This window comes from Physeter macrocephalus, chromosome 2 (genome assembly GCF_002837175.3).
Source record: "Physeter macrocephalus isolate SW-GA chromosome 2, ASM283717v5, whole genome shotgun sequence".
Classification (NCBI taxonomy): domain Eukaryota; kingdom Metazoa; phylum Chordata; class Mammalia; order Artiodactyla; family Physeteridae; genus Physeter; species Physeter macrocephalus.
Window position 1 is genome coordinate 33,541,248 of NC_041215.1, and position 26,150 is coordinate 33,567,397.

At 34.1% G+C, this 26,150-nt stretch overlaps 1 pseudogene; it reads right to left on the reverse strand.

Moving 5' to 3' along the window:
* Nucleotides 1-23,791: 23,791 nt before the first annotated feature.
* On the reverse strand, nt 23,792-24,424 carry LOC102975751 (sorting nexin-19-like; annotated as a pseudogene).
* Between the last annotated feature and the right edge of the window lie 1,726 nt (nt 24,425-26,150).

Genomic DNA, 26,150 nt, shown 5'->3' on the forward strand with positions numbered 1-26,150 from the left:
TATCCTCAAAGAGATTATAGAAAATTGGTATAAATTCTTCCTTAATTATTTGGCAGATTCACCATGGAACACATCTGGGCCTGGTGTTTCTGTTTTCAATGATTAATTACAGATTTAATTTCTTTAATAGATATCAGTCTATTCAGATTTTCTATTCCTTCTTGTATAAATTAAGGAAGATTATGCCTTTCAAGTAATTGGTCTATTTCATCTTAGGTAATCTAATTTATGAGCATAGAATTGTTCACAGTATTCCTTTATTACTGTTTTAATTTACATGGGAACTGTAGTGATGTCATATTTCATTTCTGATATTAGTAATTTGTTTTCTCTCTCTCTCTCTCTCTCTCTCCTTAGTATGGCTAGAAGCTTATTGATTTCATTGATCTCTGCAAAGAAACAGTTTTTGGTTTTGTTGATTTTCTCTACTGATTACCTTCTTTATTTTCATTTATTTCTTCTTTCATTTTTATTACTTACTTTCTTCCACTTACTCTGGATTTAATTTTTTTTTGGTCAAAGGTAGAAGCTTTGATGACTGATTTTAGATCTTTCTTCTTTTCTAATATATGCATTCAAAGCTATAAATTTCCCTTTAAGCACTGTTTTCACTGTATCTCACAAATTTTAATAAATGTGTTTTCATTTTAATTTAATCCAAAGCATTTTACAATTTTTCTTGAGATGTCTTAATTGATCCATATGTTATTTAGAATTTTGCTGTTTAGTCTCTATGTATTATAAGATTTTCTAGTTATCTTTTTGTTATTGATTTCTAGTTTAATATTATTTTGGTCTGAAAGCAGATGTTGTATGATTTTCCCTTGCCAAAAGCCTGAAGAAAATTTTCTACAATATTTATTGTGGGAACCTGGTTGAGCTCTTGTTGGTAAATCTCACAAAACTGCGGGGGCCCTTCCATGATTGGGTCCCTCTGGAGTTTTTAACTCACAGTCTTCCACACTGCATCTCCAGCAATTTATTAATTACAGTTCAGGTTTTCCTAACCTGCCGCAAGTTCCTGAGGTGGTTTCTCCTGGTGAGTCTCTGCTCCAGTAAGCTGTGATTCCCTGTATTCATCTGTCTCTCCAATCTTGGGAATAGTCTTTCCCCTATTTCCTCTCTTCCTTCATAGTTCCAGAAAGAGCTGTTCATCTTTTTGTCTCTTCAACTTTTTATTTGTTAGACTAGAGCAGTGCCTTCCAAGCTCCTTTCATGTGGAACCAGAAAGTAGTCGTTCCCTCCTGTCATTTCTTTATCCTTTCTTTTGTCTTCTATTTTTTGAAGCCGTGTGCGTGTGTGTGTGTGTTTGTGTGTGTGTGTTGTGAACAACTATTGCTAGATCATTTTTCACCGACACTCATTCTTTTTTTCTTTACCTACTTTCCATTGGATATACAAAATTCTCTTTTGTGGGTTAATATTATAATTCTATTTTCATTCTACTAATTAACCCTACTTATGTCCATTTTTCTCTGTCAAATTCTAAATGTAGCAATAGGTGTGTCTTCCTCTTAAGAGGAAAAGTATCTTAGCATTTGTCACCTCACTTATTTCACACCTTATGGGTATCATCTAGAGTTTTAGTTTAAGATTGTTATAAACCTATTCTTTTATTGTTTGTGCCATTTTGCAAACAGTGTGCTTTCTTAAATTCTTTACTTACCATTTATTTTGACATACCCTTCTGAATTATTTTTCTAATGAGTGGAACTATTCTTCTAGAACATTCTTCAGGATATAAAATTGTGCTTTATGATTCTGAGTCCTTATATTATGTTTTATTTTTGCACTCAAAAATATTTTTGAAGTGTTATTTCTTTTAAAAAAATGTTTATTTGTGTGTATAATAGTGGTTTTATTGAGGAGTCTTTTTATCATCTTATCCATTTTTAAGTTTACAGTATAATAGTGTTAACTGTATGCATGTTACTTTTAGGGAAGCTTATTCCAATTTCATTCTTATTCCAATGTAGAATGTTTGTGGTTTCTTTGGATACTCTCTTTTTCACGGTTATCCTTAAATTTCACTCATGTGATTTCCTTTTCCCATATTTATCATTTAGTACTCTGTGTGCCCAGAGATTTTTGGCTTTTCATGTCTTAACAGTCATTTCCTTTTTAAAAAAATCCCCTTTGTTTACTTTTTTCTCTGTCCTTTGGTGATTTTATTGTAAAAATATCAATGTTTCTACCTCTATGACATAATGTTCTTTTAAATTTTCACCTCTTTCAGCCTTCCTGATGCCTCCTGGCAGACTGCTTTGGCCTCTTCCTCCAGTTCATCAATTTGAATATTTTGTCACAGATCATCTTTTGCACGATTTGAGATAATCCTTTATTGTACCATTTAAAAATTTTACCTTAATTTCTACCTTTTCTCGTTTTGATATTGATTTTTTAATGTTTTTACTGGGAAGGGTGAAGGAGAGCTCATTTTCCTTATGTCTCAGTTCATCCTAATTTAATAAATTTTTTTTAGTCTCATTGTTTTGAGGACAAATGCTTGGATTTATTCTAAAGTGAGACTCACAATGTTTGTCTTTTGATGAAATAATTTCATTGATTTGCATTTTTGAACTGACATATGTTTTATGCATTTATGCTTTAAATTTACAATTTTTCTGCATTTGAGTGTTGATTTATCTTTCCTCCCACTCCCCACTTTGTCTTACTTTCACTGGGCTGTCCATGCCTTTCTGTATTTCTCTTTCTCATCTATGTCCTCGTCTGGAAGTTTGGCAGTTTTACTATGATTTTCAGTTCAGCTAGCGTTTGCCATCTTCTCTTTAACTGGTATATACAAATTGCTATTTCCTTGGTCGTATGTTTACACTACATAATATTTCTGCTTCCAATCAAACAACTTAATTGCCTATATCTTTTCCTTCACCCAACAGTTATGATTTTCTGAAAATCTATATTTCTATTTTTCTCTCTACAAGATTATGGGGTTTTTTTCCCCTGATATATTTAGACCATTATTCAATTTTCCTTTTTAATATATATTCTCTGTTCCAACAAAAATTACTAATGTCTTATAAACTCCCAATTATATTATCTATCATTTAAAAATACTCTATATATTGTGAGATTAATTCTTTACTTCTGTTTATCTACTCCTTTTATTTATTTATTTATTTTACCTTGAGATCAGTCTTCTAGTTTGTTTTCATTTGGTTCTAATAGTTGAGCAATTATTTTTGCCATTTTGGGTACAAAGTTCATGTATTTTCTGTTTTGTGGAAATATGATTCTAAAATTCTAAAGTGATGTCCTGTTTGCTGTTGTTTTATTCAAGCAAGCTGTATTTCTATCTGGGAGTTTGTAAAGTTTAATATGCATCTTGGTCATTCAAAAATTTCATCAGAAACCTTTATATATATAAATAAGGGAGGTGACAAATACTAACTTTTATACAAATATATACAATCTCCTCCCTGGAACCAGTTGCCCTCCTTCAGTGTGAAGAGAGAAGCCACATATGTTCTTTAAAAATATAGTCCACTTCTGCCATTTCTTCTGTTAGAAGGGTTGTTATATTATATTATGTCTCAATATCAGCTATTCAAGTCTCCCATTCATTCTCTCAGTTTTTCTATATCCGTGGGGTTTTGCCTGCATTGTAAGATTCTTCCAGTTAATCTTTTCGACTACTAATTCAGGTCTCAACAGTGCCTATTCTTTTTGTTTTAGTTCATCTCATGTTATGAACCTTTGGAAAATAACTTCTATATCTGGACAGATTTTTTTTCTGTATTTGTGTGCAAATATACTCTAAATAACTGTTGTTCCCAAGAATGTTTCTTACATTTTTGTTGCTGTTTTTGTTGAAATTCTCTTTATTCTTGCCACATTTTTGTAAATTTGGCCCTCTTTCCTCAGTTTACTAATTCTCATTAAACTTGATTTGTGTTCTCATTATGTCAAGCTATTTGAATATCCCGAGAAATGCCAAATAAACCTTTAGTGGAAAGCACTAAAGGTTTTGGTTCTGGCTGTTCTGAGGTGAACAAGCTGCATAGCTAAGACCCCACTCCCTGTCCACCCCTTTACCCCTTTACGGAAAGTTGAACTCTCTGCTTTCAGGCCTCTCTGAGCACACACATTGGGGAGCAGTCCCCAGCACCTCCCCAGTCTGTGGGAAATCTTTCCCCAGTACTATTCTACTCTACAGGCCACTGATAATGCCATCTCTTAATTACAGTAGCAGTTCACTTGGACTTATGATGGCTAGAGCAAGTCCTCCCCTGTTTCCTCTTCTTTAATCTTTCTTGATTATATCCATATAGATATCAAAATAATTTTGTTAATACTACCAAAAATATATAAATAAAAGAAAATAAACACACTTTGTTTTTGTTGTTGTTGTTATGGTTAAGCCATTTGAAAATTAAAAAATAATCATCCTCAGCTGGAGTCACCGTACTGCCATGTTTTTGTGGATATAATTGTGATGCTGGCACACAAGCACTTAATCTGTTTGCCAAATCAGTTTGTTTATCACCTTAATTATATTGCTTACCACATGTTGAATGCATGTATACGTGTATGCATGTGGTATGTATTTATCTACCTAATAATATCTATCAATATCAGATCAATCTATATAAATCTGCAGCTTATTTTTTTAGATTGAGATATAATTGACATAAAATAGTCTATTGGTTTTAGGTGTAAAGCACAATGATTTGATATAGGTATATATTGCAAGATGAATACCACAGTAAGTTTAATTAACATCCATTACCACACATAGTTACAATTTTTTTCCTCGTGATGAGAACTTTCAAAAATTAGTCTCTTCGTAACTTGTAAATATACAATATTGTTAAATATCTTCATCATGCTGTACACTACATCCTCAGGACTTATTCATCTTATAGCTGGAATTTTGTAACTTTTGACCACATTCACCCAATTTGCCAACATCTCTTCCCCTGCTGCCTACCCCCTGCAACCACTAATCTGTTCTCTGTAGCTATGAGTTTGGTTTTTGTTTGTTTGTTGTCTAAATTACACATATAAGTGAGATCATGCACTACTTGTTTTTCCCTGTCTGACTTATTTCACTTAGCATAATGCCCACAAGGTTCATCAATGTACTTGCAAATGGCAATATTTCTTTTTTTTATGACTGAATTATATATATTTATATATTTTAGAGGTTCCTTATCCATTCATTCATTCATCAATAAACACTTGGGTTGCTTCCCAATCTTGGGTATTTTAAATAATGTTTCAATAAATATGATGGTAAGCATATTTTTTGGAGATAGTGATTTTTGTTTCCTTCAGACAGATATCCAGTAATGGAATTGCTGAATATGATAGTTCTATTTTTAATTTTTTGAGAAAATTCAATACTTTTTTCCATAGCGGATGCACCAATTTATATTCCCACCAACCATTTAAGAGTGTTCCCTTTTCTCCACATCCTCACCAAAACTTCTCATTTTGATAATAACCATTCTAACAAATGTGAGGTGATATCTCATTAGGTTTTTGATATTCATTTACCTGATGATTACTGATGTTGAGCATCTTTTTATGTACTTGGCCATCTGTATGTTTTCTTTGTAAAAATGTCTATTCAGATTCTTTGCTAAATTTTAATCAGATTGTTTATGGGTTTTTATGCTATTGAGTTTCATGAGTTCTTTATATATTTTAGGTATTAACCCCTGATAAAACAAATGATTTGCAAATATTTTCTCCCAATATGTAAGCTGTCTTTCCATTTCATCGATAGTTTTCTTTGCTGTGCAGAGCTTTTAAAATTTGATATAGTTACACTTAAAAATTTTTTTGCTATTGTTGCCTTTGCTTTTGGTGTCACCTCCCTAAAACTATTACCAGGACCAATATCAAGGAGATTAGTATTTATGTTTTCCTCTAGTTTTATTATTTCAAGTCTTACATTCAAGTCTTTAATTTATTTTGAGTTAATTTCTGTGTATGGTGTAAGACTGTGGTCTATTTTCATTCTTTTGCATGTGACTATACAGTTTTCCCTTTATCAACTACTGAAGAGATTGTCATTTTCCCTTGCATATTTTTGTCATAAATTGATTACCAAATATGCTTGAGTTTATTTCTAGGCTCCATATTCTGTTCCTTTGATCTACATGACAGTTTTTATGCCAATACCATACTCTCTTGATTACTATACCTTTGTAATATTGTTTGAAGTCAGGAAGTGTGATACTTCCAACTTTGTTCTTTCTCAAGATTTCTTTGGCTATTTGGAATCTTTTGTGGTTCCATGCACATTTAAAAATTTTTGATTTTATCTTTGTGAAAAATTCCATTAGAATTTGATAGAGAGTTCATTGAATCTGTAGATTACTTAGGGTAGTATGGACACTAACAGTTTTAATCCTTTTACTCCGTGAGAAAAAAAATGTCTTTCCATTTATTTGTGTCTTCAATTTATTTAACCAAAGTCTTATAGCTTTCAATGTAGAGCTTTTTCACCTCGTTGGTTAATGTTATTCTTAGGTAATTTATTCTTTTTGATGCAATTATAAATGGGGTTGTTTTCTTACATTTGGGATTTTTGATTGAAAAAAATTTTAAATCTTTAGATCAATCTGTATAGAGTTATATATTTACAAGATTGAATCTTCAACTCTATTTAGTCACACTTTAAAAATTTTTCTCAGTAGTGTTTTAAAGTTTCCTACTTATAGTCTAGAAGAGGGTCTTTGTTTCTGTTTGCTTTTATATATTAATCTTTAACATTTTTATACGATAAGACTACTTTATATTTTTAAAAAATTTCTAACTAATACTGGGTATTAGTTAGAATTATTTTGCATCATTTTTTTTTTTTTTTTTTTTTTTTTCGGTACGCGGGCCTCTCACTGTTGTGGCCTCTCCCGTTGCTAAGCGCAGGCTCCGGACGCGCAGGCTCAGTGGCCACGGCTCATGGGCACAGCCGCTCCGCGGCATGTGGGATCTTCCCGGACCGGGGCACGAACCCTTGTCCCCTGCATCGGCAGGCGGACTCTCAATCACTGCGCCACCAGGGAAGCCCTGCATCAATTTTTAATTCAGCAACCTTATTAAAATATCTTCTTGATGCAAATAATTTTACTGTAGTACCTCTTAGGTTCTCTTTTCTTTGCACTTAATTATATCAACCAAAAAATAGTAAAATTTTTGATTCTTCTTTCCAATTTTCTCTCTTTTTTTGCTGCTTTTTCCTGCATTGGTGCATTGCTTAGGAACTTCTGTCCATTAATCAACAGAAGCAGTGAGAATAAGTCCACTTCTATCCAAAGTTTGCTTTCCTTTTAATGAATGTATATTAATTTTTATTGATAGTTTTGGCATAAGTTAAGAAATTCTATGATTTTCCCTCTATTGTGTTAATATTTTAAGTTATATTAATTGAATTTGAATAACACATTTTTCAACTTAATTTTTTCATATTTGATTATATAATTTTTATTTTTTTATTGCTGAATTAATTTTGTTCATATTTTCTTTATGATTTTACTTTAATCTGAGTACATGTGACTTGTAATTTGATTTTGTTAAAATATCCTTGTTCATGCTTTGGTATCAAGGTTTTACTGGTTTTATAAAATGAGTTGGAAATATGATTTCTTCCTTAAATATTTGGTGAAAAATTTACTGGTAATACCTTTTGGAACTGGAAGTGTGAGGACATTTTAAATCCTTTTTTTTTTTTTAGTAGAACTAAGACTAATCCTTTTTTCTTTGTCATTCTATATCCATTTCATCTAAATACTCAAATTTTTCTGCACAATGCTGTTCATAATATTCTCTTATGATCATTTTAATGTTAGTGAGGAATGTCACTTACTTCTGATTTCTTATCGATTATATTTTGTCTGCTTGTTTTATTATTCACTGAGAGGGATGCTTTCAAGTCTCTGACTATAATGGTGAGTACCATTGTTGCTGACTGAGCCCCTCACCACTGCACAGCCCAGCTTATTGCAACAGAGCTCACGGTAAATACCTCCAAGTCTCTTGCTTGAGTTTTACTTTACCCTGCATGAGTGGCAAGCTCTAAGAGCCAAGGTATTTAAAGCCAAGAGGATAAATCTTTCTCTCATAAACGATAAGTATTGAAGCTTCCTTACACCTCAGATGGAATTGTTGTAAGCTAAATTGACTATTGGAGTTCATCAGTAGCACAGAGCTTCAGAAACCCATAGTGGGAACTTACACAAAATTTTCTGGCTTTTTATTTTCCTGGTCTCACTTTCCCACTTCTTAAGATCTCTTCAACTCATCTCTCAAAAGACTACTTGTACTTAAATATATTTGACCTTCTTCAAAAAAAGTCAAAATTAAAACAATTCTTCCAGCACTTTTCAAATTGTATCCATTGTGTGACAATATGCAAGGGTATGCATATTTCAAACCATTATACCTCTAGATAAACTGAAACATTGGATATTTATGAAGCTAAATATCTATAGTAAAACTTTGTGCCTTAGAATCTCTTTGCTCTGGATAGATACAACTTCACCAGCTGTATTTGTTTATTTAGACTCTTTTTATTATTTTTATATTTTTGATCTTCTTATAAATTTTTACTCAGATGTCTTTTGATAGCAGCATACACAAGTAAGTCCTCTACATATAATAGAGTTCCACGCCAAGAGCACGTTCATAAGTCCAATGTATTCATTAAGTCCAACAAAGTTACCCTAGGTACCCAACTAACACAGTTGGCTATATAGTACTCTACTGTGATAGGTTTACAATACTTTTCACACAACACATAAAAAACAAACACAAAATATAAAGAAAACATTTTTAATCTTATAGTACAGTCCCTTGAAAAGTACAGTAGGACAGTACAACAGCTGGCATCCAGGGGTTGACATCGAGTGAACAGGCAGGAAGAGTTACTGACTGGAGGAGGGAGAGGAGGTAGGAGATGGTAGAGCTGAAGGATCGTCAGCAATAGGAGACGGAGGGCAGGCTGCAATTTCACCCACACCTGATGTTGAGGGTGCAGGTTCTGATTCCTTGCTGGATTCAATTCTATCTACCCTCTTGAAAAAACAATCCAGTGATGTCTGGGTAGTAGGTCTTTTTTTCTCGTCATAGATGACAGGGTAGCACTGGACTGCCTTGTGAACGGCTGCTGCAACCTTCGTGCACCATTCTATGTTCGGGTCCTTTGCCTCAAAAACTGTCTCCTCAAAGAAAGAAAATATCCTTGCCACATCCTGCATGGTGAATCTCTTCATTCTTCAGTTACTTCTTCCTCTTGTCTCTCTTCATCCTTTCTCTGGGTATGCTCACATCTTTGGAAGTTTGCAACTTGAAGGTTCATATGTAAGGGATTTAACTGTTTTTCAAAACATTTGCCTTTTAGCTACAGTATTTATTCAAATTATATTAAATATAATACTGATATATAGAGATTTAAATATATGATTGTATCCTAAGCTTTCTATATGGCAGCTTCTATGACATTTTCCCCCTTCACCAGTTTCTGAATAGGTAATTTTTATTAAACTATTTTCTTTCCATAAATTTAGAAAGTATGCCCTCAGTTATGTAATCTTTTATAGATTATTCTAAGAGTTAAAACATAAAACCTTGATAAAGCCTTATCAACATACAAAATTATCTGGCAATTTTTTCCTCCTCTCAGCAAATGTGAAAACAAAACATTTAATTTCATTAAAGTACCTTCAGAATTATGTCACATACTTATGTTCAGAAACGTGACAGGAAGGTCAAGAAAGTAAAGTGAGGATTTATCTAAGAGATAGTACACTCTCAAGGGGAGAGTTGGAAGGCTCAGGTGAGTAGCTCTGCCCTGAGTTTCTTTGGCAAACTGGTTATGTGGGGTGTAGAAATGAAAGGGTGGAGTCCTCATTGGGGAAGATGGGACTTGAGGGTTGTATTCCCTGATTTTCATCCCAGCTCCACCTTCCTGAGGGGAATTTCTTAGCCTTGATGGGAAGTGTCATGGCCTCAGTGTATGATGGGAACTTCTTATCTGCAAGGTTCATTTTATTGTAATAAGAGCATAATGAGCAAAAGTTACATTCAGATGCTGGAGATTCTCCCCTTGTCCCACCTTTCTTTGTCTAGCTGTAGAACAATTATCACCCCAAAATGTGTGGTTTTCTGTCAGCCTGGAAGTTTCTGCTTTTCATTGTCTGACCAAGGACTCCTGTTGTTTACAAGATGTGTGGTTTCATGCCATCTGGCTGGTACCCCTCTTTCTCTTCTCCTACCTAGCTACCTGCCTGCTGTAACACTTATAATTTTGTTCTTCTCAGACACATAAACTTCAGAAAGCAATATTATTATTATTATTACTATTTTAAAGTTCATTTAAATGTGCCTATATATTTATTATTTGTTTATTGTGTGCTTCAGTTATGACCTTTGATCTGAAATTCTGTTGTTTCTTCCAGAAGAATGTCTTTTAGATTGTCTTTTAATGTAAATCTACTTGTGTTAAATTCTTATTTGGATATTCTTTGATGTTTTAGATTGTATTCTTATGAAATAATTTTGCTAAATAGAATTAATAGTATTAGAACTTTAACGTGTTAAGACTTTTGATTGTTATTATTTTGTTTTTGTCTGAGTCAAATATTAGAGTTGAGAAATAATTTTCTCGTCAACTATTTCTACTTTGAAAATAATGTCTGTTGTCTTTAACTGCTTTTAACATTTTATCTTTGCTATGTTTCTCTAATTTCACCCTAATGCTTTAGGTATGGATTTCTTTATAGTTTTCTGCTTAGGATTTAGTGGGCTAGTGGACTTATTTTTTCATTTGTTATGAAAAAATTTCAGCCATTATATCTTCAAATATTACTAACTTACTCTTTCTCAATTTCCTCTGTGACTTTAATTCAACCCATAATAGGCTTTTGAATGTTTTTTTTTTCCAGTTTTATTGAGATATAATTGACATATAACATTTGTGAATTTAAGGTGTACAGCATGATGATTTGATAGTTGTGTGTACTGCAAAATCATCACCACAATAAGTTTAGTTAATGTACATCACCACACAGTTACATGTTTTCCTGTGATGTGAACTTCAATATTTGCTTGTAACAACTTTCAAAGGTACCATATTGTTAAGTGTAGTCACCATGCTGTACATCACATCCTCAGAAATTAATTGTCTTACATGTGGATGAAGAATGTCACCTGCCATATAGGTAAACAAATGATGTTGTGGCCATCAATACATCATCTGCTGTATCCACCCTCAGCTGTGCACCCTGAGGGGATTCAGGATGGATAAAAACAGGACACTGGCCCTAGATAGTTAAGGTACACATCAAAGGAATGATTTCAATGAGCCCAGACTCTTACATCTTCCCATACAAAGAAACGTGCTAAATTAATTAACTTGACATGTCTGGTTTTCTGTAATTAATAGTAATCTTTTGATGTTCTGACTACCTGGCTTGTGTTACAAAAACTCCTATAGATCCTGACATCACCCTGACCTCTTCAGAGCATCCCCTCTGAGCTAACTGGAGGCTGTCTTCCAGGCTTAAATCCTCAGAAAGTCTGCTAAATAAAAACATAATTCTCAACTTTCAGGTTGTGCTTTTTTTTTTTTTTTAGTCAACATAAAACTGGACATTTGTACTCCCTAAATCTCCCATCTCTGGCAACCACAAACATGTTCTCTGTTTCTATGAATTTAGTTGTATTAGATTCCACACATAAGTTAGATCAAATGGTATTTGTCTTTCCCTGTCTGAATTATTTCACTTTATCCCATGTGTTTCCATCTTATATCCTGTATTGTATATATTTATGTCTTTCCTTGATTTATTACACATGCTTTCTGCTCATTTATATTAGGTTGCTAACTCTCTTTTGAATTGTGACTAAGCAGTTAAAAATTTGTTCATTAAGTTTTAAATTTTGGTTATTTTATATATTTAGTTCTAAAGTATTGATTTTAAATTTCAAAATATAATAGTGGTATGTTTACTAATAATATTACAGTGTTGTTAGATTTCTAAGAATGCCTCCAAGATCCCCACTTCCTGGTATCCACATACCTCATAATCCCCAGAACTGTGAATATGATGGATTTTGCTATGTGAGAAACAATTGATAAGCCTTTGCTAGTTTTCAAGATGGAGGAGAAGAACTGTGAGACAAGGAATGTGGGTAGCCTTTACATGAGGAAAAAGGAAAGAAAATGATTTTTTCCCTAGAGCCTACCGAAAAGAATGCATCACTGTCAATGCCTTGACCCTCTCTCGCATTCATGGTAGTCTTAAAAATCAGCAGCCTTGCAACCAGAAGAGTGAATGGGGTTTGGGACTCCTCAAAATGTCAGCATGTTTTGCAGCTCTCTGGAAAAGCCTTATTCTTAGAGCACTGTGATTTTTCGACCTGACTTAGAGCGCACTCCATGGGAAAAGTGCTGTCTCTGGGGTTTTTTCAGAACTAATTTTTCAGAAAAAATTAGTTAGTAATTGTTAAAGGCAGTTACTAACATTGCAAATTTCTGAGGCCATGATATTGGGTTAGGAAACATTTTAAAAGCCTGGTCAAAAAATTAAAAGAAATACCTGAGCTATTAGATGTCTATAGAGGGCTTCAAAAAAGTTTTGATATACCTGGCGTTTCTAGGAGGTCATGCATTTTTTGCAGGGCAGTGCGCACATCCAGGAGAGAACTGATATAGCTCAATCTTACACTTCTGCCTGACTTTTCTTGCTCACTTTGAGGACCTGCACAAGCAGGAAGTGAATGCTAAAGCAGAACTGTAAACATCCAGAGTGTTGAAGATGTGCCTCATCACAGTGCCCCTCATGAAAAGGTGGAACTTATAGGTTCAAGACAATTAAGGATAGTTGTGAACAATCTTTTGTTTATAAGTAAGCTAACCAAGCAGAGACATCAGTGGTAGCATACTACAGGGAATAGAGATAGAATAGAACACAGAAAAATGGGGTCCAGAAAAGTAACTAAACAAGCAATTAGCAAACACAACAACAACAGACTCTGGCAGTTGTATCTTATTTCCAGAGTCACCATATTTATATTTCTTTAAATATCCAGTTTTTAAGCAAATCATGTATGAGACACAGAACAAACAAACTGTATAATAGAAAAAATGGAAAAAAAGTAATAAAATTGTGCAAAGCCACTAAATTGTGAACAAAAGAATATATATTTTAAAAGTAAGGAAAAAAGAACACTTTAATTAATGAAGAATCACGTTGTTTCTAAGCAGAAAAAAACTTTACAATAGAAAGATGTTATTGCTCTAAAAATTGATGTAAAAATTTAACAAAATCTCAGTTATAACAATATTGGAAGTCCTAAAGTAACCTAACTTATTGCGAAAGTAGTCTGAAGGAGAAACAAACAAACAAACAAAAATGGGAAGGGGGAATAATAATTAAGAACAATGTGAATTATTGTATCAGAAATGAAAACCTAACATTAAATCAGAGTGATTAAAACAGTACAGTGTTCACCTAGAATTTGAAAGTAGATCAAAACAGTACTGTGGTCCAGAAATCAAACTGAACATACAGTGATGTAGCATGTGTTAAATGTTGCATTTCAAAATGGTAAATATAAGATAGACCAGTCAATAAATATTGTGGGAATTGAATAGTATGGATTTGGAAAAAACATAAGTCAGGTGCATAAATTAATTATATGTTAAAAATTGAGATGTAGTAAAGAGCAATTTATTTTTAATTATAAGAAACTATTATATACAGAGATTATATTATAAAGAATGGCTTAAAGAAGGACACCATGAGAACAATACAACATTTTTAAAAACATTAAGAAAAAATACATGTGAGTTCTCAAATTAAAAAAAAAAAAAGACTGGCAAAAATACTAAATAGAAAAAAAATAAATGGGAAGATATTCCATGTTCATGAATAGGAAGACAACATTTTTAAGATGCCAATACTCTCCAAAGTTATATACAGATTCAATGTAATCCCAATTAAAATTCCAGCACCTTTTTTCTTGAAAAAATGGCAAAGATGATCCTCGAATTGATATGGAATTGTAAGGACCCCAAATAGTCAAACTATTCTTGAAAAAGAGGAACAAACTTGGAGGACTCACACTTCCTGACCTCAAACCTTACTATAACAATTAAAACAGTATGATACTCACATAAGGACACATATATAGACCAATGGAATAGAATAAAAATCCTGGAAATAAATCCTCACATATATGGCCAAGAGATTATTGACAAGAGTGCCAAGACTGTTGTTCAATGGGTAAAGGGAATTATTTTCAACAAATGGTGCTGAAAAAACTGAATATCCATTTGGAAAAGAATGAAGTTGGACCCTTACTTCATACCATATATAAAAATGTACCCCAAATGGATCAAAACTTAAAAGCTGAAGTTATAAAACTCATGCAATAAAGCAATGGGGGAAAATTCAGGACATTGTATCTGACAACAATTTCACAGATGTGACACCAAAATCGCAAGCAGCAAAATAAAAAGTAAATAAATTAGACTTCAACAAAAATAAAAATTTTGTGCATCAAAGGAAACTATCAAGAAAATTAAAAGGCATTCTACAAACTAGGAAAAATATTTACAAGTCATATATATGAAAAGGATTTAAAATCCAGAGTATATAAAAATCCTCAAACTCAACAATGACAACAAAAATAAAACTAAACAAACAGAAGAAAACAATAAAAATAGGCAGTGTTTGAGTAGACCTTTCTCTATAGAAGATATACAAATAGTAAGCACTTGAAAAGATGCTCAACATCATTAGTCATCAGGGAAATGCAAATAAAAATCACAATGAGGGGGACTTCCCTGGTGGTCCAGTGGTTAAGGCTCTGCACTTCCACTGCAGGGGGTGTGGGTTCAATCCCTGGTTGGGGAACTAGGATCCCACATGCCGTGGAGCATGGCCCAAAACAATCACAATGAAATACCATGTTATATGCATTAGAATGCTATTAAAAAATAAATAATAATTTTTTGGCAAGGACATGAAGAAATAGGAGCATGTGCATTTAAGATGGGAATGTAAAATGATGCAGGTGCTGTGAAAAACTGTCAGTTACTCAAAAAGTTATACATAGAATTACCATTGGTTTGGCAATGCCAGTCTTGGGTATTTAGTCATTAATTATAACCAGAATTATATAATCAGAATTAAAAGCAGAGATGCAAACACATATTTTTATAACAGTGTTTATAATAACATTATTCACAACAGGCAAAAGGTAGAAACAATCCAAATGTTCATCAATAGATGAATGGATAAACAAAATATAGTATATAAGACAATAGAATATTATTACTCAGCCATAAAAAGGAATGGAGTTTTAGTATATGTTACAGCATGGTTATATCTTGAAAACATGCTAAGCGAAATAAGCCAGACACATACAATAAGGACACACATTATGTGACTCCACCTATATGGGATAGGTAGGATAAGCAAATTCATAGGGACAGAAAGTAGTGTAGAGTTTGGGAGAAGGGGAAAGAGAGAGATGGGATGTTATTGTTTAGTGGATAGCGTTTATATAGAGAATGATGAAGTTTGGGTATAGATAATGATGATGGTTACACAATGTTGTGAATGTACATAGTGGAGCTGAATTATAGACTTAGAGATTGTTTAAATGATAATATAAATATAATTATGTATTCACCAAAATGGAAAAATATATCTTAAAGAAACATTTTTTAAAAAGATAAGTGACAGGATTTCCTTCCTTCTCATGGCTGAATAATGTTCCATTGTGTGTGTGTATATGTATATCTGTCTATGTATGTATGTATATATGTGTATCTATCTATTTCCTGCCATTTGCAACAACATGGATAGAACTTGAGGGCATTATGCTAAGTGAAACAAGCCAGAGAAAGACAAATACTGCATGGTGTCACTTACATGTGTAATCTTTAAAAAAAAAAAGTCAAACTGATAGAAACAAAGAGTAGAAAAGTTGTTGCCAGGGCTGGGGGTGGGGGAAATAGGGAGAGGTTGGTAAAATGGTATAAATACTGAGCTATAAAAAGAATAAAGTCTGAGAATCTAATGTAAAAAAAAAAAAAAAAAAAAAAAAAAAAAGATAAGTGACAAGTTATGAGAAAATATTTTAAACATATATACAAGGTAATAACTATAATAAAATATATAAACAGTTTTCTTATATGAATAAGAATTAAACATCCATATAAAGATATAAAAATTATATGAATAGTAAATTTTAATTAGAAGAAATATCAGTGACCTATAAGTATATGAAAATTTGCCCGTCTCATCAACAGTTGACTCAATAAGAATCAAAACAATGACCTGATTAAAGAAAAAGAAATAAAAGAATCCATCCAGTATTTTTTAATATTATAAATAGCTCATGGTAGCATACATTGGAATAACACTTTTGAATGCAGTTCAGCAGCTGTTCTAAAAATAAGCAAATACATATTAAAGGAAGAGAAAAAAGAAATCAATCTGATACTCTGACCCAGCAGTTCTAGATAATTATCTTACAAACATATGTCCACGTGAGAAAATGGTACATAATGAAAAATGTTTCTTGCAGCATTCTTTACAATGACAAATATACTGAATAAAATCTAAAATTCCATTAGCAGAAAAAACTGTGAAAGACTGAAACTGGCATAAAAGATAACTTGTGGCCTTTCAAGCATACCCTCTAAGTTATCTCTGTCTGTCACGGTCTTTGAACAATTCTGTAAATTGCAGTGAACTAATAGTAGGTTCATTTACTTATAAATGCAAATGAATTGAATCTATTGGATCTGTAAATATTGGCTAATTTTGTATGTATCTATAAATTCATTTTGGTGTATGTATCTATAAATTCATTTTGATGGTGTTTATACGAGTGTGTGTGTGTGTGTGTACGTGTGTGAGTGTGTTGGATTCTCCTTTGAACAAGTTCCAATATCTTACTGGTTTAACTGATTGAGGAACTAAAGAGAGTCTTTGAAATGTTTTCACTTTATGGTTGTATAAGAGTCTTTATATTACCCTTTAAAAGTTATCCTTTAACATCATAATTAGGAAATTATTATTCATCTATATTAACAGAATTTTGTTCATCTATATTCAGAAATACCAAGGAATTTACGAGTGTGTGTGTGTGTACGTGTGTGAGTGTGTTGGATTCTCCTTTGAACCAGTTCCAATATCTTACTGGTTTAACTGATTGAGGAACTAAAGAAAGTCTTTGAAATGTTTTCACTTTATGGTTGTATAAGAGTCTTTATATTACCCTTTAAAAGTTATCCTTTAACATCATAATTAGGAAATTATTATTCATCTATATTAACAGAATTTTGTTCATCTATATTCAGAAATACCAAGGAATTAAAGGAATGATTCTGAGCTATATATTCTGTTTTGGAAATTTCTTTAAGGAATATCATTATTAAATAAGTTGCTACAATATATACAATGACTTCTTTCTTAAAATTTGCATATGTGGAAGGTATATAAATTTAAATATGTAGAAGAAATACATTTACACTGCAAACTGTTAACTAAGGTTGCTTCTATGATTTATCATCGAATTGGTACATTTCTATGAATGGAAAATGTTGCCATTACTTTAACAATCACAGTTACCCCAGATCTGCAGGTATAAACTGGCAGGTATGGCTACTCAATTCCTAAGAATTGTTACTTCTGGGAAAGATAATGTAATTTTTTTTCTAGTCATCTCATTATTAAAAAAATTAAGAATGTAGTCACTTATTCTTCTACATTTTTAAATAAAGTAAAATAGAAAACCATTTTTAACTGGCTGAGCTTAAAAGTACTGTTAGAAATGCAAGTTTGATTACATTATGGTTAATAAGTCAAATCTTTAACAATGGGGATTGATTAAATGTGTCACAACTGTAAAATAAGCTATTATATGGCTTTTAAACATACCAGTTTTAGTAATGCTTAATTATATAGGAGACACTCATTTTACAATATGAAATTAAAAAGCAATACACAGACAATATACAAATTGGGTGATTCCAAATTAAAATGCATATCTTGGGGAAAAAGTAGCTGATAACACAGAGTAAAAAGGAAAATTTTTGTGTGCATTATACTTTTCTTATTTCACAGCGTTTTCCACAGTGGTCACTTATTTATATTTCAATCATTTAAAAAAATATATTTGATATGGCTGACAGCTGTTAACTGTCTTATTTAGCATCCAAAATTTTGTTTTGCCCAAACCCTTGGCCAACTAAAATAATGCTCCAACTTCCATAATCTAGCCAAATCTATTAATGGGAAAATAAAATGAGGACAAAAGTATAAACATATATTGCATACTCCATGCGAAAATCAAGGTATTTACATATCTGATAAGGAGTTTGAATATATGACAAGGTATTTACGTATATCTTGCAAAAGGATACTGAATTTTTTTTGGCAAAAGGGAACTGTGAGTCCTAATGAATATAGTGGATTCTAACTGCCCTAAAGATTACTTTTCAGTGGCTAATTCTCCCTTTTGAGACATGCTACTAATATTTCATTGGCATATAAACTGCGGAGGTAGAAAACCTTCAACAACACTCTCAAGCTGTCACTCAACACTTGAACAACTTTACTGATGGGGAGCTCTTTGCCTTAAAAATTGTTTATTTTATTTTTTAAAGCTGTTACAGAAATAAAGGCAAAGTGTACTTCATGATAGATTTCTCATCTTTTTATCACTGGGAAAATGTTAATCCCACTTGAAATAATTAAAAAGAGATGTGCTGTAAACTCTTTTCCACTTGTTACTCTGAATGTCTTCTCCTCAATGTAAATACCCTCCATTCCACGTAGGAATAGTTTGTTCTTTCCATATTCTTATCCAGAAATATCTTCATCTTCACTGTCTGAGATGAGCCTCTTGCACTGGCTCTATGAAGAAAATTTCCCGATGTTCATGCACCTCCGTGATTCACTGAGATGCCACGTAACTTACGTATCATCTATTTCCTTCTCTTTTCATAACATTTCCAGTTTGTTTTATTATTGTAAGTAACTATCAGGTTGCAAACTGTGAGGTCGTAAAGAGCAATATCTGAGAGTTTGTTTTTACATTTTCACTGCAAAACACCCACACGTGCTTCAACTTCTGGTGCTGGGCTGAATGGACCTTTGAAATGCCTAGCAAACCCGGAAAAGCAAACGATGCATATAATTCCAACCCTCAATAAAAAGTAATGTTCCTTTCCACCTGGAAATCCCTACCTCCGAAAGAAACCATTTAAAAATGAAGATGTTCCTTCTCTCCTCCAAATCATGAGTGTCACTGCTGTGCAAATTTGGTGTTGAGCATTGAAGACCAGTCAAAGTATCATAGCAGCTTCACTTCCCAAACCTGCCACGGAAGAATCTCTTTGACCCTGTGGGTTTCGTTGTCCTGACCACTCTGATGAATCTGCCTGGATAAACCTTCAGCATTTCGTCTCCTCCAGCTCCCACAATGTATATACCATTAACCAAAGTGACAGTAGATGTACTTAGTCCATCCTTTCTCTTCTGGTGTGTATTTTTCAGCTTCAGCGACATGTTTCGAAGAAAATACTGAAGATTGCTTTTGAGGTGAAAGTAGTTCTGAAACAGGCTTAGGAAAAAGAAATCTCATTTTTAGAACTCAGAAGAAATATGAGAACCTAGGGGCAGGACAGGAATAAAGACGCAGACGTAGAGAATGGACTTGAGGACATGGTCGGGGGAAGGGTAAACTGGAATGAAGTGAGAGAGTGGCATGGACATATATACACTACCAAATGTAAAATAGATAGCTAGTGGGAAGCAGCCGCATAGCACAGGGAGATCAGCTTGGCGCTTTGTGATCACCTAGAGGGGTGGGATAGGGAGGGTGCGAGGAGATGCAAGAGGGAGGGGATATGGGGATATATGTATACATATAGCTGATTCACTGTTATACAGCAGAAACTAACACAGCACTGTAAAGCAGTTATACTCCAATAAAGATGTTAAAAAAAAGAAATATGAGAGATGCCAGTTATAGATGTGAGTGTGAATATGAACCAGTGAGTGTTCATATTCTGAAATTCTTCAGAGACTTAGCTTTGGTGCTTTCACAGAGACCCTCATTTAGAAAGAGGCCATAGGAAGAGACTAGTGTGAGTTCTCAGAATGGCTGGGGGGAAAATATAGCCACTTATCAGACTTTTTCGTCTGTGCTAGTGATTTATCAATATAGTCTAACCAAATGCTTTATTAATTTGGAAGGTGTCATGACTTTATTTTATATCTTTTACTGCTCAGGCCAAATACTTTACTAATCATCACATGTGTTTCAACGATTGAGGCATACATTAAAATACTTGACAGGCTGCCCATTAATCTACACATTGCAGCCCACTGTGCACTCGGCTGATGGAATTTCACATTTTATAGACCCATCTTTGAATTTTGATGGTTTGGTTCAGTATTGTTAGCAGAAAATTTGCCTTCTTGGGGAATGTATTGCCCATTAAAAGCGACATGCTAAGGTAATTGGGATGTGTTTTGATTTAACAACCGAATTTATAATTGTATACATTCCACTGATCACAAAGCTTTCTCTGGTGAAAGGGACTTTGGCTCCTGTGTGTTTATGTTGTAAAAGAGCTTTCTTTCTTCTACTTTTAGACCCTAAACTGATGCAAAATATTCTTAAAATTCAAATGGATAATATTTATAGATCCTCTGGAACATATATATATATATTTTTTTTCTTTTTAAAAAATATAATATCTCAAACCCTACCAAGCTACACTAAATAAAGAAGTCTTCAGAAATTGGTGGTCACAAAAAAAAAAAAAAAAAAAAGAGCTTAAAATAAAATCCTCAGAACAAGCTCCAGAAGATTCTAGGTGCTACATTATACTCCCATTGGCATTATTGACTATCTTCAATATATTGCCGGGTAAATTCAAGAACTACACAACAACAAAAAAGAAGAAAAAGCAGCCTTATTTGACTTCTTTTTCTAATGTGATGTCTATTAAAATTTTGAACTTTCCCCAGTCATCGTAGTCTGGAATCAACATAGCTTTAACCTTTCATGTCAACCATTTAGAGCATGACCTCCATGGTGTGCATAAATATTTATTCAACAGACATGTTCTTTTGCTCCCTACAATGTATTAATCATTTGATTGAATGCAGTATCCTCAAGGCAGTGGTTGGAAGATACACAAGCAGAGAAACAAACTATCAGAAGTCAGAGTATGAATTTTTCAGTACATTTAGTGGAGTAAACAAAGGCAACACTGAGCTGAGAAAAATTAGCATCAGCAAAGGGATATTGAATGTATCCACTGTAGACTTTGAGTTCAGGTTAAGCTGTACTCTAATCTCAGTCCTGGATTCACACAGTTATGTGACTCAGAGAAAGATTTTTAAGTCTCTCCATGCCTCAGTTTCCTTGTCTATGCATTGAATCACTCATGTTGAGCTCACAGATTGTTGTGAAGAATTAAGGATAAGAGAGACACTGTTAAATATTGAGTGCCTAAGAGTAATTTTGTTAATAAATATGTGGTTATATTCATGCCATTATTAAAAGAATGTAGAGAAAGGAAAGTTTATGGTACATTTGCATAGCTAGATGAAGTTCCACGGAAGAGATGGACCTGCTTTGGTCCTAGAGTAGACTGGTTGCTTAGTGAAATAACAGCGAGTATGCCCATATGAGGAGAAAATTATAAGTGGAGAAAAGGAAGTAAGACATTGTACATGGAGCATAGAGGTTCATTGGGAATGTCTGAGATAGGTAGAAAGATAGAGATAGATGATAGATGATAGATAGATAGATAGATGGATAGATAGATAGATAGATAAAGAGAGATAGGGAACTTATTCCAAGAATGTGGGCTACACCAAAATGCAGAGAATCTAAGGAACACAGAGTAGATTTTGTAGGTTTTCATTTCTCAAATTTGGATTCAGAACATGCTGGTGTATTATCAGGTTTCAGATGAATCATAAACATTTAATTGTTAAGAACAGTTAACATACTGCTATTTTTGATAATTCACTTAAAAAGTGACAGAATTATGATCAAGATGTAGGACTTTATCACATAACCCTACCAAATTACTGTTGAAATTATAGCAGAGGAAGTAAAAAGGAATAAATCAATAACAGATATCTGAATGCAGCTGACTTTGGACAGAGAGATTGGGAACATGGAGTATGAACATGGGACCACCACTTTTTATTATAAAAAACTCTGTTTCGTTTGAATGTCAGATGGATACATCATTGCCATAAAAGCTAAATAAATAAAGAAATACAAAAACATACTTTCCCATAATAGTATCACTCTTAGGAATGTTTACTTGGATGTGGTTTCTTTGAGAAATTGTTATAGCCAGTTATGAGGTGTAGTCCATAAACCTGAATATGCCCAAGGAAGATGGTCTCACTTTTGTTCATCATCTCTTGTGTGTTACAGAAAAAAAAAAAAAGGCAACCACAACTCTGCTTTATAGCAATACCATATTCACTCAACATTTATACTGAAAGCATGAAAAATGCATTTTCTTTAGTATACAAAAATTTCCCACCGTAGCCATGAAGAGCATTATGTAAGGATATTCCTGGTAAGAAAATTTCCAGACTTCATAATCTTATATAGCTTCTTAGGAACTGAATGATTTACTTGTCACTATTTTTAAGTCCTTGGAAACTCTTTTGCTTTCATACATTTCCATTTCCACAACATAATATCAGTGACTACACACACACACACACACACGACAGATCTGTTTTAAATGAAAACTTAAACCTAAGTCCCTAAAATTATAGAGGGACCCTTACTATTATATCATACATTTCTGGCCATGGTTTCACAAATTATGTACCAATAATGTGTGAGATCTTTACTAATCCAGTGAATCAACAAGCATGTCGAAAAAATCTTTAAGTGGTTGTCTGAATGTGCAACGTATTATACCAAGTACTTCACCTTTGACCAGAGTTGGGTGGTGAGATCCTGGTTTAAAAGTCCAATAAAATTTATTTGAGGAAGAGTCATTATACAATCACACAAAAATTAATCCTCCCACCCTTCCCAAATGCCACTGCCTATGTGCTAGTGTCATAGACCTGACTTAATCCAAGTTCAGCCCTAAGTGCAAAACTTCTTAAATGCAAATCTGGTCAGACCCCTGCTCAAAACCTTCAATCATGCAGGATTCTTAATTGCATGAATCTGGCTAGCTTAAACAGCAAATAACTGAATATAAGTATTACATACGTTACAGAATAAATGGGGGAGACTAAAGAAAGAAAAATGGGTGGAACTCAAAGCTACTGTGTAGGACAAGAAGCAGGCAGTGCCATATACACTTGTTTAAAAAAGGTATGGAGATGCATATGCACATAATAGGTACAAATATACTCCAGTCACTTGCCACAAATGGAGTAGAACTGGCAGGGAAGGAGATGTACCATTGTGAAACCAGGTCTTCTGAGCTATAGCTCAGTTCCAGAGGAAATAGGCTTTTTTTTTGTGTGTGTGTGGTACGCGGGCCTCTCACTGTTGTGGCCTCTCCCGTTGCGGAGCACAGGCTCCGGACGCGCAGGCTCAGCGGCCATGCCTCGCGGGCCCAGCTGCTCCGCGGCATGTGGGATCTTCCCAGACCGGGGCACGAACCCGTGTCCCCTGCATCGGCAGGTGGATTCTCAACCACTGCGCCACCAGGGAAGCCCGAAACAGGCTTCTTGACTGGTCTCTCAATGGTGGAATAACTCTTCTTCCTCAGTGGATAAGTAACTTATGGCTAAGCAGAGATACCAATTCTTTTGGAGTTGTCTGGGGTATCTGAGGCAGAGGTGGTTATGGTAGAATCTTCAGTAAAGGCACTGAGATCCACGAATTCCAAGATGATGATCCAAAGGCAATAATCAAATGCCTGTTGATTAAGGGTTTCTGTAGCCACTCCTAGACTAGACTATGGCTCAGCCTGCATTTGTTCACCCCAAGAATTTCTACGAAAATATTTGCCAGGACTCCCATCAGCAGCTGCCTTCTGCTCCTAGATCCTTACAGGGCATGGACAGTTAGGCAAAACTCCCCTAGGCCAGATGGATTCCTGAAAAATCCAGAGGTACTGTACCTTGTGCTGTGGTTGTGTTAGATTAGCTACTTGTGTCTCTAGCCACCTCTGAATTACGGTACCAATGATGAGATAAATAGCCTTCTGCATGTTTTCCATACATAGCCATCTCCACTGTTACATTAGCCCCAAGAGGAACAGATCCAGGCCTGTGTCTGCTCACTATGTCTCTGTTCTTGGATCACCATCACTGAGGTCTTATTCTGGCATGGGTGCATCTGACCAGTAAACATCCACTCATCCTTTGAGATTTTGTTTAGAATCTTTTTCTGGGGCTTCTGTTGGCTGCATTTCTAGTAGTCAGTATGTCAGTATATCTAGCCAGTATATCATCATTACTATTTTATTATCTAGCTGACACTAATATTTGAGAGTGACACAGTGGCCGTGAATCACAAACACCCCATTATCTTTATGTCTTTATATTGAGAGTCAAAGCCCCATTATGGTAGGCCTGTTTGATCAAGCCAAAGGGGGTCTGGTACTATTGCATGATATGGGCAGTAGTTTTCACCAATATTATACATAATGGAGAAGAAGTTCCCAGTAAAGAGGAGCAGCTAAATAATATAAACTTGAATGAAAGAATTAAGTAATTAATTAATTGACTCTCCAGTGTTACATCAACATGCAAATAACTTTATGATTCTCCAGTGCTTTCCAGTCCCTTGTCAAACCTTTAAGGCTTTTCCTGCCATTGTCATGTTTATCCCTCCACTCTATGTCTCCCCACATACCTTCACATTCCAAACTCCAAAATCAAGCAATAATTTTGTGGTTTCATTCTGAGAGGTAGTCTTCCTTCTAAAATTCCTTCTAAGCACATTTTACTTTGTTCCCCCAAACCACTTCAAAGACAAATATTCTGGAAATATCTATCATAAATCATTCTTATTTTATTTATCAAAATAAATGTCTCTCAAAACACTCTGTCTAGTTCATGTAACCAAACGGGGGGGTGTTATTTTTTTCTCAAATAGTTTTAAACTTCTAATGACTGCTTAAATTTCACTTCACATTTGAGGATATTTTAAGCTCACTATTAGACTATAGAATTGACTATATTTTATAATAATGTACTTGATGAAAATTATTAGACAGTGACATTCTCCAACTTCAAGTAATGTCTTTAATCTTTTGCTGATCGTATCGCTTAATTTTCTTTTTAAGAATAGCAGTTAAATCTCTATATGTGTGAAAATGGTATCGAGTTTAATAAACATGAAGCCAGAAATGAACAGAGATTCCTTCCAAAGCAGTAAGAAGATTGGTACCAGGAAACAGGTATTTCCTACCTGGAAAAAAGGTAAGTGGAATATGACCATGATGAAGTCAACATGAAAGTGAAGACATCATTAGTTTAGACACAAAGACACTAGGGCCAAAAAATAGACATGTTGGAAAGCTTGAGGACAAGCATTCAATTTAAAAAAAATAAATTTATTTATTTATTTTTGGCTGGGTTGGGTCTTTTTTTGCTGCATGCGGGCTTTCTCTAGTTGCGGCGAGCATGGGCTACTCTTCCTTGCAGTGAGCAGTCTTCTCATTGTGGTGGCTTCTCTTGTTGTGGATCATGGGCTCTAGGTGTGCGGGCTTCAGTAGTTGTGGCATATGGGCTCTAGAGCTCAGGCTCAGTAGTTGTGGTGCACAGGCTTAATTGCTCTGCAGCAGGTGGGATCTTCACGGACCAGGGCTTGAACACTGTGTCCCCTGCATTGGCAGGTGGATTCTTAACCGCTGTGCCACCAGGGAAGCCCAGCATTCAATTTTTAATTGACTATCAGTAAGAGTAATTCAAATAAGTTTTACTAGGTAGATAGCGCCATGACTGCATAGTGATATTTCTAGTTGCAAGGAAACATTCCACGCTTGGAGCTGAATGAGCAAAGATATTTAGAATGAGAATAATTTTTCTAACCTCTATCACAATGATACATTCTTAGCTATTTTATTTCCAAGGAAGGGACTTTGAAAAGTTCTGATATTTGCAGCCTAGACTTTCCTGGATTCAATAACATTAAAA